This window comes from Rhea pennata, chromosome 4, assembly GCF_028389875.1.
Source record: "Rhea pennata isolate bPtePen1 chromosome 4, bPtePen1.pri, whole genome shotgun sequence".
NCBI lineage: Eukaryota > Metazoa > Chordata > Aves > Rheiformes > Rheidae > Rhea > Rhea pennata.
The window spans coordinates 1812671-1825580 of NC_084666.1; the positions used below are offsets into that span (position 1 = coordinate 1812671).

General features: G+C 46.4%; 1 protein-coding gene across 4 annotated transcripts in view; it reads right to left on the bottom strand.

The window, feature by feature from the left end:
* EXOC6B (exocyst complex component 6B) overlaps positions 1-12910 on the bottom strand; it is a 293100-nt gene that overhangs the window by 154934 nt on the left and 125256 nt on the right. The window lies entirely within an intron of this gene.

Genomic DNA, 12910 nt, shown 5'->3' on the forward strand with positions numbered 1-12910 from the left:
TTAGAAATGTAATGTTTTTCCTAACCCAGATATTCCAGAGAAACAGAAGATTCATTTCAAAACCACTGCAGCAATTATGCAACAATACAAACAACATTCTGACTCTTCACAAATCAAAATGCCAAACCCATCGTACTGCCATATTGATCTATTTACAGCACAGATGCAGAAATATTAGCCCATAGGCCATGTGGTGACTGTCACAGGCTAAATTAAAGGACCTACTTAACTGTTGGATTTGTTCCTCTCTTTTCAACCCGTGTCAGCACAAAACAGTCCACATCTGGACCCCAGAGGTTCCTGAAAGCATTTTTGCGGTACCCCAGGAGATCTTCACTGCGCGTTGCTCGTTTACAGAGCGGTCTGTAAGAGGCATTCAAACCCAGACGCTCTCCCCGGGCGAGCCGGGGACGCGGGGAGCGAGCACGCGGGCTCTGCGGAGCTCCCTCGTGCCACCGCTCACGCGCACTCCTCGTCCTTGGGTTTTGCTCCCGAGAGCAGTCAGTAGACGTCGTCTACTAGAAAAACCCACGCTGGCTTCCTCATCGCTAGCGAGCACGCTATCCGACAGGAAAATCCTCCAGTCCTGATGTTCCAAGAGATTTGACCGTGAAGCTCAAACTGAAGCGCACGGAGGGGAACTGCATACGGGCACAGTTCGAACTCCAGGTGCAACATCACGTCTAACACAAGGGGAAGAGGGCAGGCCAACAAATTAACTGGTTCTGTGCATCAGGACTTGCGCTCTGCTGTAAGCAGAAAATAAACCCTCTAAACACTCAAATTTATAAGAATACAGGCACACAGATTTATAGACTCTCTCCTATATTCATATATATGGAAAGAGAGAAAAATATATGAAAATCATCCAGATCCCTTCCTAAAAAACAGTCACTTCAGATGGTGCAGATATATAAAACACATACATATACAAGCGCACGTGTGTATGTATATCATTACATTTATACAAATTCCCCATACAATCAAAATTGAGCCTGTATCTGAGGGTTTGATACAGCAGTTGCACACACACACAGCTCAACCGTTAGCAGCACATCACACCAACGAGGTGGCCAGAGGGACCATCGATGCCCAGCACTTAGGAAAGAGCCTGACTGTAGGTGGAAGAAGGAATCCTGGAAGCCCTGTTGCAGGTAGCGGTGCCAGCAAAGCCACCTCAGACCAGACTTTCGACCTTTAGATTACGCGCTGCTTTTGCAGCGCTGTTATGAATGAAGAAACAGGTTGGAAAATCCAAATCCAAAGGGACAGGTTTTCATGGATAAAGAGGGAAAGCAAAAACGAAGGCATTGATTTAAACGAATTTTTGCCGGCTCAGATTGCAACTCAGACACAGCAACTGATTGTGCTACAGAAACAGCAGAGACTGAAAACAAGCGGGACCTCAAAAAAAAAAAATCCAAAAAACAACAAAAAACTCCACAAATTGCGTTTTGCTACCTGAACTGCAAAAAGAAGCCAGCGTTCTACTTGGAGTGTAAACCACCAAAACACTTTGCTTTTAAACAGTATCAATATCCCAGAGAAAGACGTTATAAGTGACTTTTGACAGCTGCTCTTTCGGGCCAGCTCCCTTCAACCGCCTCCCTGGAGGGAACGAGCCCGTCGGCGACGGATCGCTTCCAGCTTCCGGATCCAGCGAACCTCCAAAGCCAAGCGCCACGAGGACACCTCCTCTCCCCGCGCAAGGCGCGCCGGGCTCTCCCGCGCCGCCGGCGGGCTGCCCTTGGCCGCGTCCAGGCCCGCACGCGCGAGGCGGGCTGCTCGGCCCCAAGCGCCGCGCACAGCACCCGCGGCAGGATTAACCCGCCCCGCTGCGCCAGGGCGCCGCGGCAGCGCAGCCTTGACCTCTAGCGGCTGCAAAGCAGAAACACCACGAAAGCCGAACGCGAGCCGAGCGGCGGCTAAGCAGCAGCATTGCCGAGCGGGCTTCGTTAAAAGATCTCTTCGGGGACGAGGCTCAACAATACGGATTTTTGCAACGAGGCCGCAGGAAACGGTCTGCGTCGGCGCTGCCCAAGACAAATTTCGCTAGCGACGTCTATACTTGAAGCAATTGGGAAAAGCGGGTTTTTTTTGCATTAGAAATCTCTAACTTCAGAGGCACAACTCTCTAGAAAGCCATTGCAACATCATCTAAAGAGAATTAGGACTTCAAAAAGGGGAATAAGCGCTTGCTCCGTCTGAAGGCCACACAACAAAGAGCGCCCAGGCTCGACCCCCCTCTCAGATACAATTACCCAGCTGAAGCGCCACCAAGTTGTAATGCTGAATCCACTGCAAATTACACCAGAAGCAACCCCAGCGTACTCATTAAAATCTCTCAGATTCATATAATCTCTGGGTTTTTTCCTCAGGAAAAAAGGAGAAATAAAAGAACTGGAAAGACGCAAAGTTGTACATAAAACACTGAGCTTTGAAGGGGTCATTAAACGGGGCACAGCAAGGAGAAAACACAGCGGTCGTGGGAGAGGAAGCCCTCGGCCGGTTAGCTCAGCACGCTCGGCTGCGAGCTCTGCCACCCGAGCTCCAGGCCTGTCATATTACGTATTTGGCTGAGTGTGGACTCGGTCTCAGCTGAGGACCTTGTAGACACGGCCTCAGAAGATTGTGTTGCTCCTCCATCTTTCAAACAAAAGCTACTGATACCTTCTCTCTGCATACAGCTCTTAGCATCTGGCGAGCAGCGGAACAGCCCTGACGCGAAACTCCCGAGCTCGGGAAATCTGTCCTTCCAGAAGAAGGTCCAGGGCAGGGAGTTCAAAACCCAAATTCATATCCTGTGTTTTGCCTTTATTTTATTGCAAAGTTTTAATTAGTTCCCCAACTAAAGGTTATCAGCAGAAGAATTCTGACCTGAATTAAAACCCAGGGATCTGCCAGGAACAAAAAAAAAAAAAAAAGGAAAGAAAGAAAGAAAGAAAAGGATAGACCCACAAAAAGCAGCAGAGAGGTGTTCCCAGTGACTTTAATTTTTCCAGCCTACGAGGGGCAGATTTTACCTCCACGATCTGGAGGGGGCAGGGGGAGCTCCGAGTAACGAGACGCTCTCCAACGCGCGCAAGCCCGCTGCCGTGCCCGCCGGCAGGGAGCAGCAGGGACTGAAGGGGCCGAGAAGCGAGAAACATCACGTTTTTGTTAACTTCGGCAGGCTCGGGTGAAGTCACCGAGGTTTCGGTTTCACCTGGAGAGAAAAAGCGAGCCGAGAGGAGGCCCAGAGGAAGCAACTAAGGAGGAATCCGGGCTTAACAGCCGAGGAGTTTCCAGGGCCCGCGCGCCCCACCGGCCCCGTCCCTCCCGGCGCGGCAGGAGCTCGACGCGGGCGCGCGTTCGGAGCTCCACGTCCTGCTTGGCACAGAGGGGCCCGCCGGGAGCCCACTGAAGAGGCCCCCTTGGGAAACCCCATCGGAGCGCTGGCAACGCTCCAGCGCGCCCTCCGAAAACGGGGGAGCCCGGGGCCGCGGCGAGGAGAAGAGCCCTCCAGGGACAAAAATAAAATAAATAAAAAATCCCCTTACCTTTTGGTGTGGTTTACATGAAAGCAAGTGCATTTTTCTGTTACTCGGTCCGATTGGCTCTATTATACGAGACTATCAACCTCTCAACTCTCTGCCTCATGGACAACATTAAAAAAAAAATTAAAGAAACCAAATGTCTGCTCACAGCCAATGTTACATGCAGCAATAACACGCAGCGCGTTGGGTTCCCATAGCTGAAACTCCCTCTGCATGGAGTTATTTTCATTTGCTCACGTGATGAGCACACAAGCTGGCCAGCTTCGCCGCAGCCCAGCATCACCCCACGCTGATGGGACACGACACACGGCTTCCAGAAGTAACACCATGTCCAAACTGGACGGCGGAGAAAGCAAGCAGAGCCTTCCCTTGCCACCCTGCTGGTGTGCATCTGGGCTAGGGACCTACGTTAGTGGTGGTAACTGGTCAAGGGACACCTAGGAGCTGCTGCTCGTTTCTACAGCTGATGAGCTAGTAGCTTTTGCTGGTTGAATAAAACCACAAGGATCACTCTCTTGCTGCTGTTTCTTGAGAAACAGAGGATCAAAATAGCAAGGGAGGGGAATATAATTTCTATTTTCATTAGGTGTTTTCCCTCCCCAACCATCGGCTTCCATTACACGATATCCACGTCATTCTGCCCAAAAAGCTTCGGTTCTTGGGGTTTTTTGTCAAGTCTGACGTACAAGAGTCACTAGCCTTCATTATTTTCCAGTCCGTCCTCACCTTGCAGCTTTCCAGGCTGAATTTTGGAGCCACAACTGCATGTTTGTAAACCCTTGCGTAACTGAGCCACAAGTGACCAGGCGCACGGCCTGGCTTGCAAGAGAAATTAAGGGTACCGGCTCAATCTGCTAGTGAGAGGCGGTAGCAGAGTTAAGCACAGTAACAGGACCGCTTGCGACCAAGCGAACATAGCCCATGAACTGCAAGCGCATCTTGTGCGACTAAGCTGGAGAAGTGAGCAGCCTCGCAGAGTGGGCATGGGTTCCTCAAAGCTTTAGCTAGAGAAGTCACGTACTTCAGAAGGGAAAGCTGATATACCACCTACACTGGCAACGAACTGCTTTAAACATAACAATAATAATACGTGTTTTATAGGTTTATGACTGTCTTATTTTTTGGCATTGGTTTGCCACGTTGACAGGGAGCACATCTTACCTCCCGTCACCTCCACCCACCGATGAACTGCCAATATTTACTTTTAAGAACCACCTAATTAGCTCTTTCCTGATGAGTCGGTAGATAAGACACAGCAAAAGCGGTTTTATTATTTAGAAAGCATTGAAGTACCACTGCGGTTAGCTTTGGTGGTTTTGATTAGTTACTGAGCATTTGCTGCTATGATTATTTTATAGACCCCTCTAATGGGCTGCGACACAGAACTTTAAAATATTGTTTCACAATATCCCTAGGAATGGAATACATATTCCTTAAACAGCATTACAAAAAGCAGACTGGCTACAGGGGAAGAAAAAAGGAAAGTTAATAAAAAATGACAGCATGGCTGGCTCCCTGCCAGAGATCCATTTGAAAGTTATAAAGCCCCTCTCAGATCAGATAAAAGCGCCTATTATTATTGCAAGGTGTAAACTCAACACGCCGACACGGCTTCTGTTTTGAGTTTTAACTAAAACCCCGGCGCTTGTCAAGACGTAAGAGCTTCTGCCTCTCTGCTCGCTCGGCGTTAAGTGGTGCTCAGGCGACGCAATCTGCCCGAGGTCCCCCGCAGCTCACGAAACGGGGCCCGAGAGCAGCGGCCTTGCTGGAGCTCGGTCATCAGAAAAAACAGTTTGGAGACAGTAGGTTCGAAGCGTCGCTCTCCCCAGCACGGACGTTTCTCCCACTTCCCTCTCCTCCTTCCCTAGGAAGGACTTTCCTCCTCGGAAGCTAAAGCCCAGGCCGCGATGCTGCAGAGCGAGGTCCCAAGTAACGGTTTTGCTCAAACTTTCGGCATCCAGCAGGCATCTGGGAACCAGGAATCTTCCCCCAGCTTTTGCTGCCACGCAGTGATTCAGCCTCATCTCTTCTCACCCCCTTCTCCTCCTCATTTTCCTTAGCCACACAGCAAGGTCAGTATTATTTACATCCTCGGAGTTCATTGTAAAGAGTAACTTGGCTAATTTGACATTTTATATCTAAATATATAAAACCTCTAATGTTCTTTGGAGATGCTCCTGTGATCCAGAACTTAAGAGAAAAGGATGAGCTATCAAGACTTCAGTAGTCTCCTTTCCTTAGGAGCTGCAAAAAGTAGTTTATCGTATTAGCACTGATAAAAGGAGTTAGGCAACCAAGCCTTCCAGCTCAGTTGTGTAATAAAAGACAAAAAATCATTTTTAACAGGTCCTTTATCGAGCCAGGTGTTGATTTACACTTGCGTGTGATCTAGCCTCCACACCAAGCCATCTGCAAGCAGGCATCAAAAGTAGCTCAGCCGCACGATTAAAAGGTTTATTTCACACATTTGCACGGAGTGGAGAAGCTGAAAATTAGATAAGGTGGCTAATCGCAGGAGGAGGACCGCGGCTCCGCCAGGTATTTCAAACACATTAAAGAACACGGCCCCGACACCTGCGAGACTCGGGTCTCCGCTGAACCGGTCCCAACAGCCCGCAAGCCCGGCTCAGAGCAAAGCTTTGCCGCTCGCTGTTAGGAGACTTGATGCATAGTCTGTGCTTAACTCTTAGCAACAATTCAAAACTATTTTCCGAGTGGTTCTGATCATCTTCATACAAAAGCCCCTGCTATACGTAGTGGTAGATATCACGCTCTAGTGATTCTTTTAATGCTGCTTTTGATACAATATTGAAGTATCTCCCTCCCTGATGAGACTAGTGATGACTCAAAGCAAGAGCAGGAGCTCCCATGCTTCAGTTTAACCTCAGGAATGGAGCAAGTGGTGAGACGACCCCAACCAAACCCATCCAGGGTGAATCGGTCCCACTCTTCCCTCCCATACCCAGATGACCAACTCAGACAAAACCTGGCAGGATTAAGCCTTAGCTTTACGTACCCCCTCGGGCACTGGGGACGAGCAACGATTTTCTAAGCAAGCGTTCATGTCAACACGCTCTCTGCCGAGACAGAAGTAACAGCCTTTTTACTCTATTGCAAAGAAAAAAAGCCAAAAAAGAAAGCCAGAAGAAAAGGGACATGGAAGGAGAAAGGAGGGAAACAGTAAAGGGGCAGTTTTGAGCTTTGATCTAAAGCACCTGAGAAAATGCACGATGTCCCACTGCTCGCTCTTGCTTGGGTCTTGTCCTGTGATGAGACAGCAGCACCTAAGCCCTGCAGCCAGTATAACAGCCCAGATGATTTCTCCCTTCATCTGAAAGTACTGGGAGATATCTCCAGTTACCAGCATTAGCGCTTCCAACATGGGGATTTCCAAAGCTTGGTCACCACAGCCTGCAGGCAGCTCTACCAGAAGTGCCAATGTCTAATCTTCACCTCTCTTTAGATGGATGCAAGCAACCTTCTGGTTGCTGTCTCATCTCACATCTCACCCTCAGAAGTTGCAAAACGATCACACCTATGGCCATTTGCAGCGAAATTCAAATTACATCTCACAAAAGATTGAAAAGGTGTTGGACTGCAAAGCTTTGGGGGACACGGCCTATGGGTATTTTGAGAAACCAATATCAGCTTGCTGATGGCTGAGGAGTTGAGCACTGCTTTGGCTTGGAGGTGCAACCCTCTGCAGTCTAACACTGTACAGGGCTCTCCTATGCCCTCATAATCCACGGTAACACATGCAAAACAAAGTTGGAAAAGCCGATTCCAAAATTTCTGAGTGTTTGTATTCATATTTTCCCTCCTGCCGTTTAGAGGGTAAGGGCCTCTCAAAGCCACTGGTATGTTAAGAAACACTCTAATATCCCCATTTTTCATGTCAAGAAATGGAAACAGAGGCAGAGTTGCTCACTCGCCAGGACATCAAGCAAGGATGACAACCCATCAGTTCCTGAGTCTCAGCTCTGCACTTATTTATCTTGACCAAACTGACCCTCAAAAATTGTTTTAAATTATGCCATTAAAAAGAGTGTTAATCCTCATATCTTGGCCACAAATTACACTCTTTTACTCATTTCTCCGTGGGAGTTCCCAAACTGCTATGTTTCACACAGTCTCTCTCTCTGGGCCTTGTCTAGCATTTTGGAGATAAGTTTCCTTTCAAGAATCTAAGATTCTGCTTTTGTTTCCATTTATCAGTCTGGTCTGGGTTTTTTTCCCCCCCACTAAAACAAGAATTCTGAGAAATCGCAATGTTCAAAGCACCTATCTTAGATGGTCCCGATTATCCTGGAACACACAAAGACTCATCTAAACAAAAGGAAAGGATAAAGCCCTAAGCAATAAGTCCTGGACAAAACACTCCTTGGCCTGTCCACAAGGCAGCTTGTAAGTCTCTTAAATCAGATCTGGGGAGTAGATACCCTTAAGATCTGGCCCACAGTCCAGATCTGCAGTCGGGAAAGCGTGTATTCACGATCATCTGAGATACAGGTCGCACAGCTGGCCTCCAACTGCACCAATGCAGCCCGCAGCCTTCCACAAATTACAGTAAAGGCAGGAATGCTCTCTCCCAACGTTCCCCTATGGGAGAAACCCTACTAGTATGCTCTTGGCAATGGCTCCAAGATGTTAATGTCATCCAACATGTCCGCACTGACAACTCACCTGCTCTGAGATGTGCCCAAAGACCTTTCGCAGACCCACAAGGGCACTGAGCTCTGTGCCAAGAAGATGCAGCAGGTAAGTCGTCCTAACATGGGGTACAGGGTGAATTAAAGGTAGCAACACCCTGCAGTAGATGGCCTACAGTGAGACTCCCAGACATTAGAGACCTAACAGGGCGTTAGATTAAAACATGGTAGAGTTGGGCTCCATAACCCTGACCACAGCTGGGAAGAACATGTTGGGCTAAAGGACTTCTTGAGAGCCTTGTGGTTCTATTTTCTATGACATATAAACACTTTTCTACCGGCAGGCAGAAGTGGCTCGCTCAAACTGCAGACAACTTCAAACTCAAAGCAGGTGATGGTATAAAGAAAATTTCAGCCATGTATCAAGGTACCAGACACGTAAGCAGTAACACGGGGTAAGGATCACAGCAGCTCAAGAATGAACCAGAAAAATGGAGAAACTGCCAGCATCTCATTCATCTTTCTTGAGGGACACAGATAGCCATGATATCCCCACCTTTACAAAATTAAAAGAGAAAGAAAAACTCTTCCTTCAAAAAGGAATACTTCCTTCCATGCAGGAATAACCTCTATGGGTTTTTTCTTGATGAAAAACCCACAAATAAGCCCAAAGGGCTGAGCCACTTTTCTTGTTAAGTGCTAAATAGCTTTTTTCAAGAATAACCATCTTCTCCCTGATCCAAGAGCTTTGGGGTAGTAGTAGAAGAAAGAACAACGTTATTTTGTTATTTCTGTTTTTAATTAATCAGAGTTAAACAGCCTCTGCTTCTCCAAGCAGTTGACTAAAATCCATATGAGAAATTTCACTGAAAAGCACTTTACAGAAGAGCTTAAACTTTACTTGGCTTACTTCACTTCACACAGATTCCTCTGACACTTAAGCACATAGTGGAATATCCTGCTGATAGACAGCTTTTTTTCTAAGCGGTTGCTCACCAAGGATAAGACTGCTAGGCACAAGGGTTGGGGAGTTTAGGGAAGAGATTATAGGAGAGAAGGAGAGAAGGCATTACACATTCATCATACTTACAACAGTATTACTTGGTGCAAAACCCACTCTCCAAAGTCAACAAATGATCTTTTTAAAACATAAAAATGCATTTTTAGTCAACATAGTAGATAAGCCTCTTCTATTACAGTATGTTCCCAAGACTTTTCTCCACATGTTGACAATTAGTATTTTGCTTGTATCACAATTTTTAGCATTTAAACTAGAAATAAACATACAGAGATAAACCAAAGCTTGAAATGATCTCATCTTGCTTCTGTAAGTTTATATAAAATTCACCTTTAAAGCACTAAAAGCCAGTGGAGAATTAATCAGTCATTTTTAAAAAGGCCACATTCAAAGTCTCCGAACTTACATAAGTCAAAATCAGAAAAATTATGGAAGGCCCCAAGCCTGCTATTTTCTGGACATCATCTGCCCTCTAAAGGCTAATACGGAAACTGCACTGTGGGCTTTTCAAAGCCACGACTTCTCTCCATCATAGCCATGGTTCCTTTTTGTAAGGCAACAGGCTAGAAATGAATCTGAAAAAAAAAGTGTTATTTATCACATTACTTTCTTTCTTTTCTATTTTTCCCTTCTCTCCCACAGTTTGTCCTACTCTTGCACTATTGAACTGAATCCCATCACAGCTCAGCCAAAGCTTAACAGAGCTCAAGCCCCATGGGGTTACAAAGGAGAAATTCTGACTTCATTAAACTCAAAGAGCCACTGACTTAATGGAGCCAGGATCTCACTCTATAGACAGGCTTTTAAGTGCTGCAAAAAAGAGGAATATCAAGCATAAATCAATACAATTCTGTCCACTGTCCGGTTATATCTCTTTCACCATTCTATATAATTTTGCAAATCTAGTGGCAGAACAGTAACACAGATGTTGCCACATGAGCCTAACATTTGCTAAGAATACATATGAGACATTCAGTGCAACCACGAACATCATATATGCAAGCCTTTGACATCTAACATTGGCATTTCCATACTAAACCAGGAATCAGCCACAGCCAGAAGATGGGAGAGCGTCAGAGTTGGCCTTCGATTGCTTATTTCAGAAGAAACAATATCCACAGAGACCTTCCAAGCCAACATGCCTTAGTAATATTCCATACGGCCTAACGGTTTTTTGGTTATTTCTTTGAAGCGTGTTCTTCCTCAACCAAAACATGCTAGCCGTTGACAACCGTACTAAAAATAAAGACAGAAAAGATCAACGCTACTATTCATTAAACCTTAATACGCACCCTTTTTTTGTATTATGCATTATTCAATAAATTCTGTCTATAAATTCAGAAAGCATGACCTTGCATAAAACATATTACACAAGCTAAAGGCATATTTCATAGAATAATGTTTCAATATTGCACGCTGTGCCTTCACATCGTAATTACTCATTATCAGTAATGAGTACAACACAAAGCAAAACAAAAGCCATGCTGAGGCTGTCACTGCCCCAAAGTGATCACTCGAACGTTGATACAGACATTTATCTGTATTTATCATGTCAAAATACCTCACTAGCCCAGCAGCCTGCAATCCCATCTGTGTGCAATTATTATAACACAGCCATACCACTTTTGTAAGGCCAGCGATGTTTTTTTGGACCTAGACATCTCAAACCACCTGTACCTAGCTGCCCCTCTGGAATCCCTTCGTGGGGACTAACCAGGAGCAGAGGTGTTAATATCCTCAAGTGACATTAGAGGAATTCACAGGTGTTACAGACTTTCCAAACACCTTGCTTTCATTAGGGAACCTTAATAGGGATTAAAATAACCCATTATCGTGGATTGAAATTTTAGGCTAAAGCACCTGCCAAAGCAGATTTGATGGACAGCATTAGCCCATCTTGCCTGCAGACACAGTTTTGGGAAAGGATTTTCTGTTGAATTTCAACTGAGTTCACTGAAGTCATCACTGGGGTTTATAAATCAGCTTTGGTGACAAACTTCCTTTAGAGCAACACACGGCACACGAGACAGGAGCCCAACTTGAAGGCATGTGTCAAAACCCTAATCCTACTCTCCCCTCCTCAAATATATTTTTAAGAATGTTCAAGGAGGAAAAGAAAACGCTCAGTTTCCAGGGCGTCATTTCTTACCCTCATTAAGCACTTTACGATGGTTGGATTTAAACAATGAAATTTCAAATAATTTGACCATTGCCACACTTCCAACAGCATGGAAGTAATAGCAGAAAATATATATATATAGCAGAAAGAAGAGAGGGAGGGAAATCCACATTTCAGTTATCTAGAATAGGCAACTACCATCTCGGCACAAACATGATTTCATCCCCTAAACACTGAGCAACTTCCATAAGCTTCCATGAAGCTCTTCTACACTTCAATCCCTCTTTGAACACTGCCTCATCACAGTAAACTAATTAATTTAATCACACTTGCCTAATGACCTGTTTTCAAGAGTTCACTAAGGCAAAGGATTAACCATGTTAATGAGCCAGCAATGTACTCTTGTGGCCAAGGCAGCCAATGGTCTCCTCGGGTGCATTAGGAAGTGTTGCCAGCAGGTCGAGGGAGGTGATCCTGCCCCTCTACTCAGCCCTGGGGAGGCCTCATCTCGAGTCCTGTGTCCAGTTCTGGGCTCCCCACTACAAGAGAGACATGGAGCTCCTGGAAAGAGTCCAGCGTAGGGCTACGAAGATGATCAGAGGGCTGGAGCACCTGCCCTATGAGGAACGGCTGCGAGAGCTGGGCCTCTTCAGCCTGGGGAAGAGCAGACTGAGGGGGGATCTGATCAGTGTGTACAAGTACCTGCAGGGAGGGTGTCAAGGGGACGGGGACAAACTCTTTTCAGTTGTCCCGTGTGACAGGACAAGAGGCAACGGGCAGAAATTGAAGCACAGGAAGTTCTGCCTGACCGTGAGGGGGGATTTCTTCCCTGTGAGAGTGACGGAGCATTGGACCAGGTTGCCCTGAGAGGTGGTGGAGTCTCCTTCTCTGGAGATGTTCAAGGCCCGCCTGGACGCAACCCTGTCTACCATGCTGTAGGAGACTGCTGAGCAGGGAGGTTGGCCTAGATGATCTCCAGAGGTCCCTTCCAACCTTACTGATTGTATGATTCTACTGGAGAAAGTCCAGCATAGGGCTGCAAAGATGATCAGAAGATCATCTTACAAGGAAAGGCCGCAAGAGCTGGGCCTGTCTAGCCTGGAGAAGACTGAGATAGGACCTTATCAATGTCCACAAATACCTTAAGGGTGGGTGTCAAGAGGACAGGGCCAGACTCTTTTCAACAGTGCCCAGTGACAGGACAAGAGGCAGTGGGCACAAACTGAAGCACAGGAAGTTCCACCTGAACATTAGGAAGAACTTCTTTACTGTGAGAGTGACGGAGCACTGGACCAGGTTGTGGAGTCTCCTTCTCTGGAGATATTCAAAGCCCCCCTGGATGCAATCCTGTGCAACGTACTCTAGGTGACCCTGCTTGAACAGATCAGTTGGACTAGATGATCTCCAGAGGTCCCTTCCAACCTCAACCATTCTGTGAGGTTCTGTGAAAGGACAGCTGGTATAATATGCACTATCATCAATAGCTTAGCATTCAGACAGAAGTTTCATCCAAAACCACCAAAGGGTCTTCCAACAGGACGATCCTGTCACTATATTATAGATGTAGTAAAAAAAAAAAAAAAAAAAT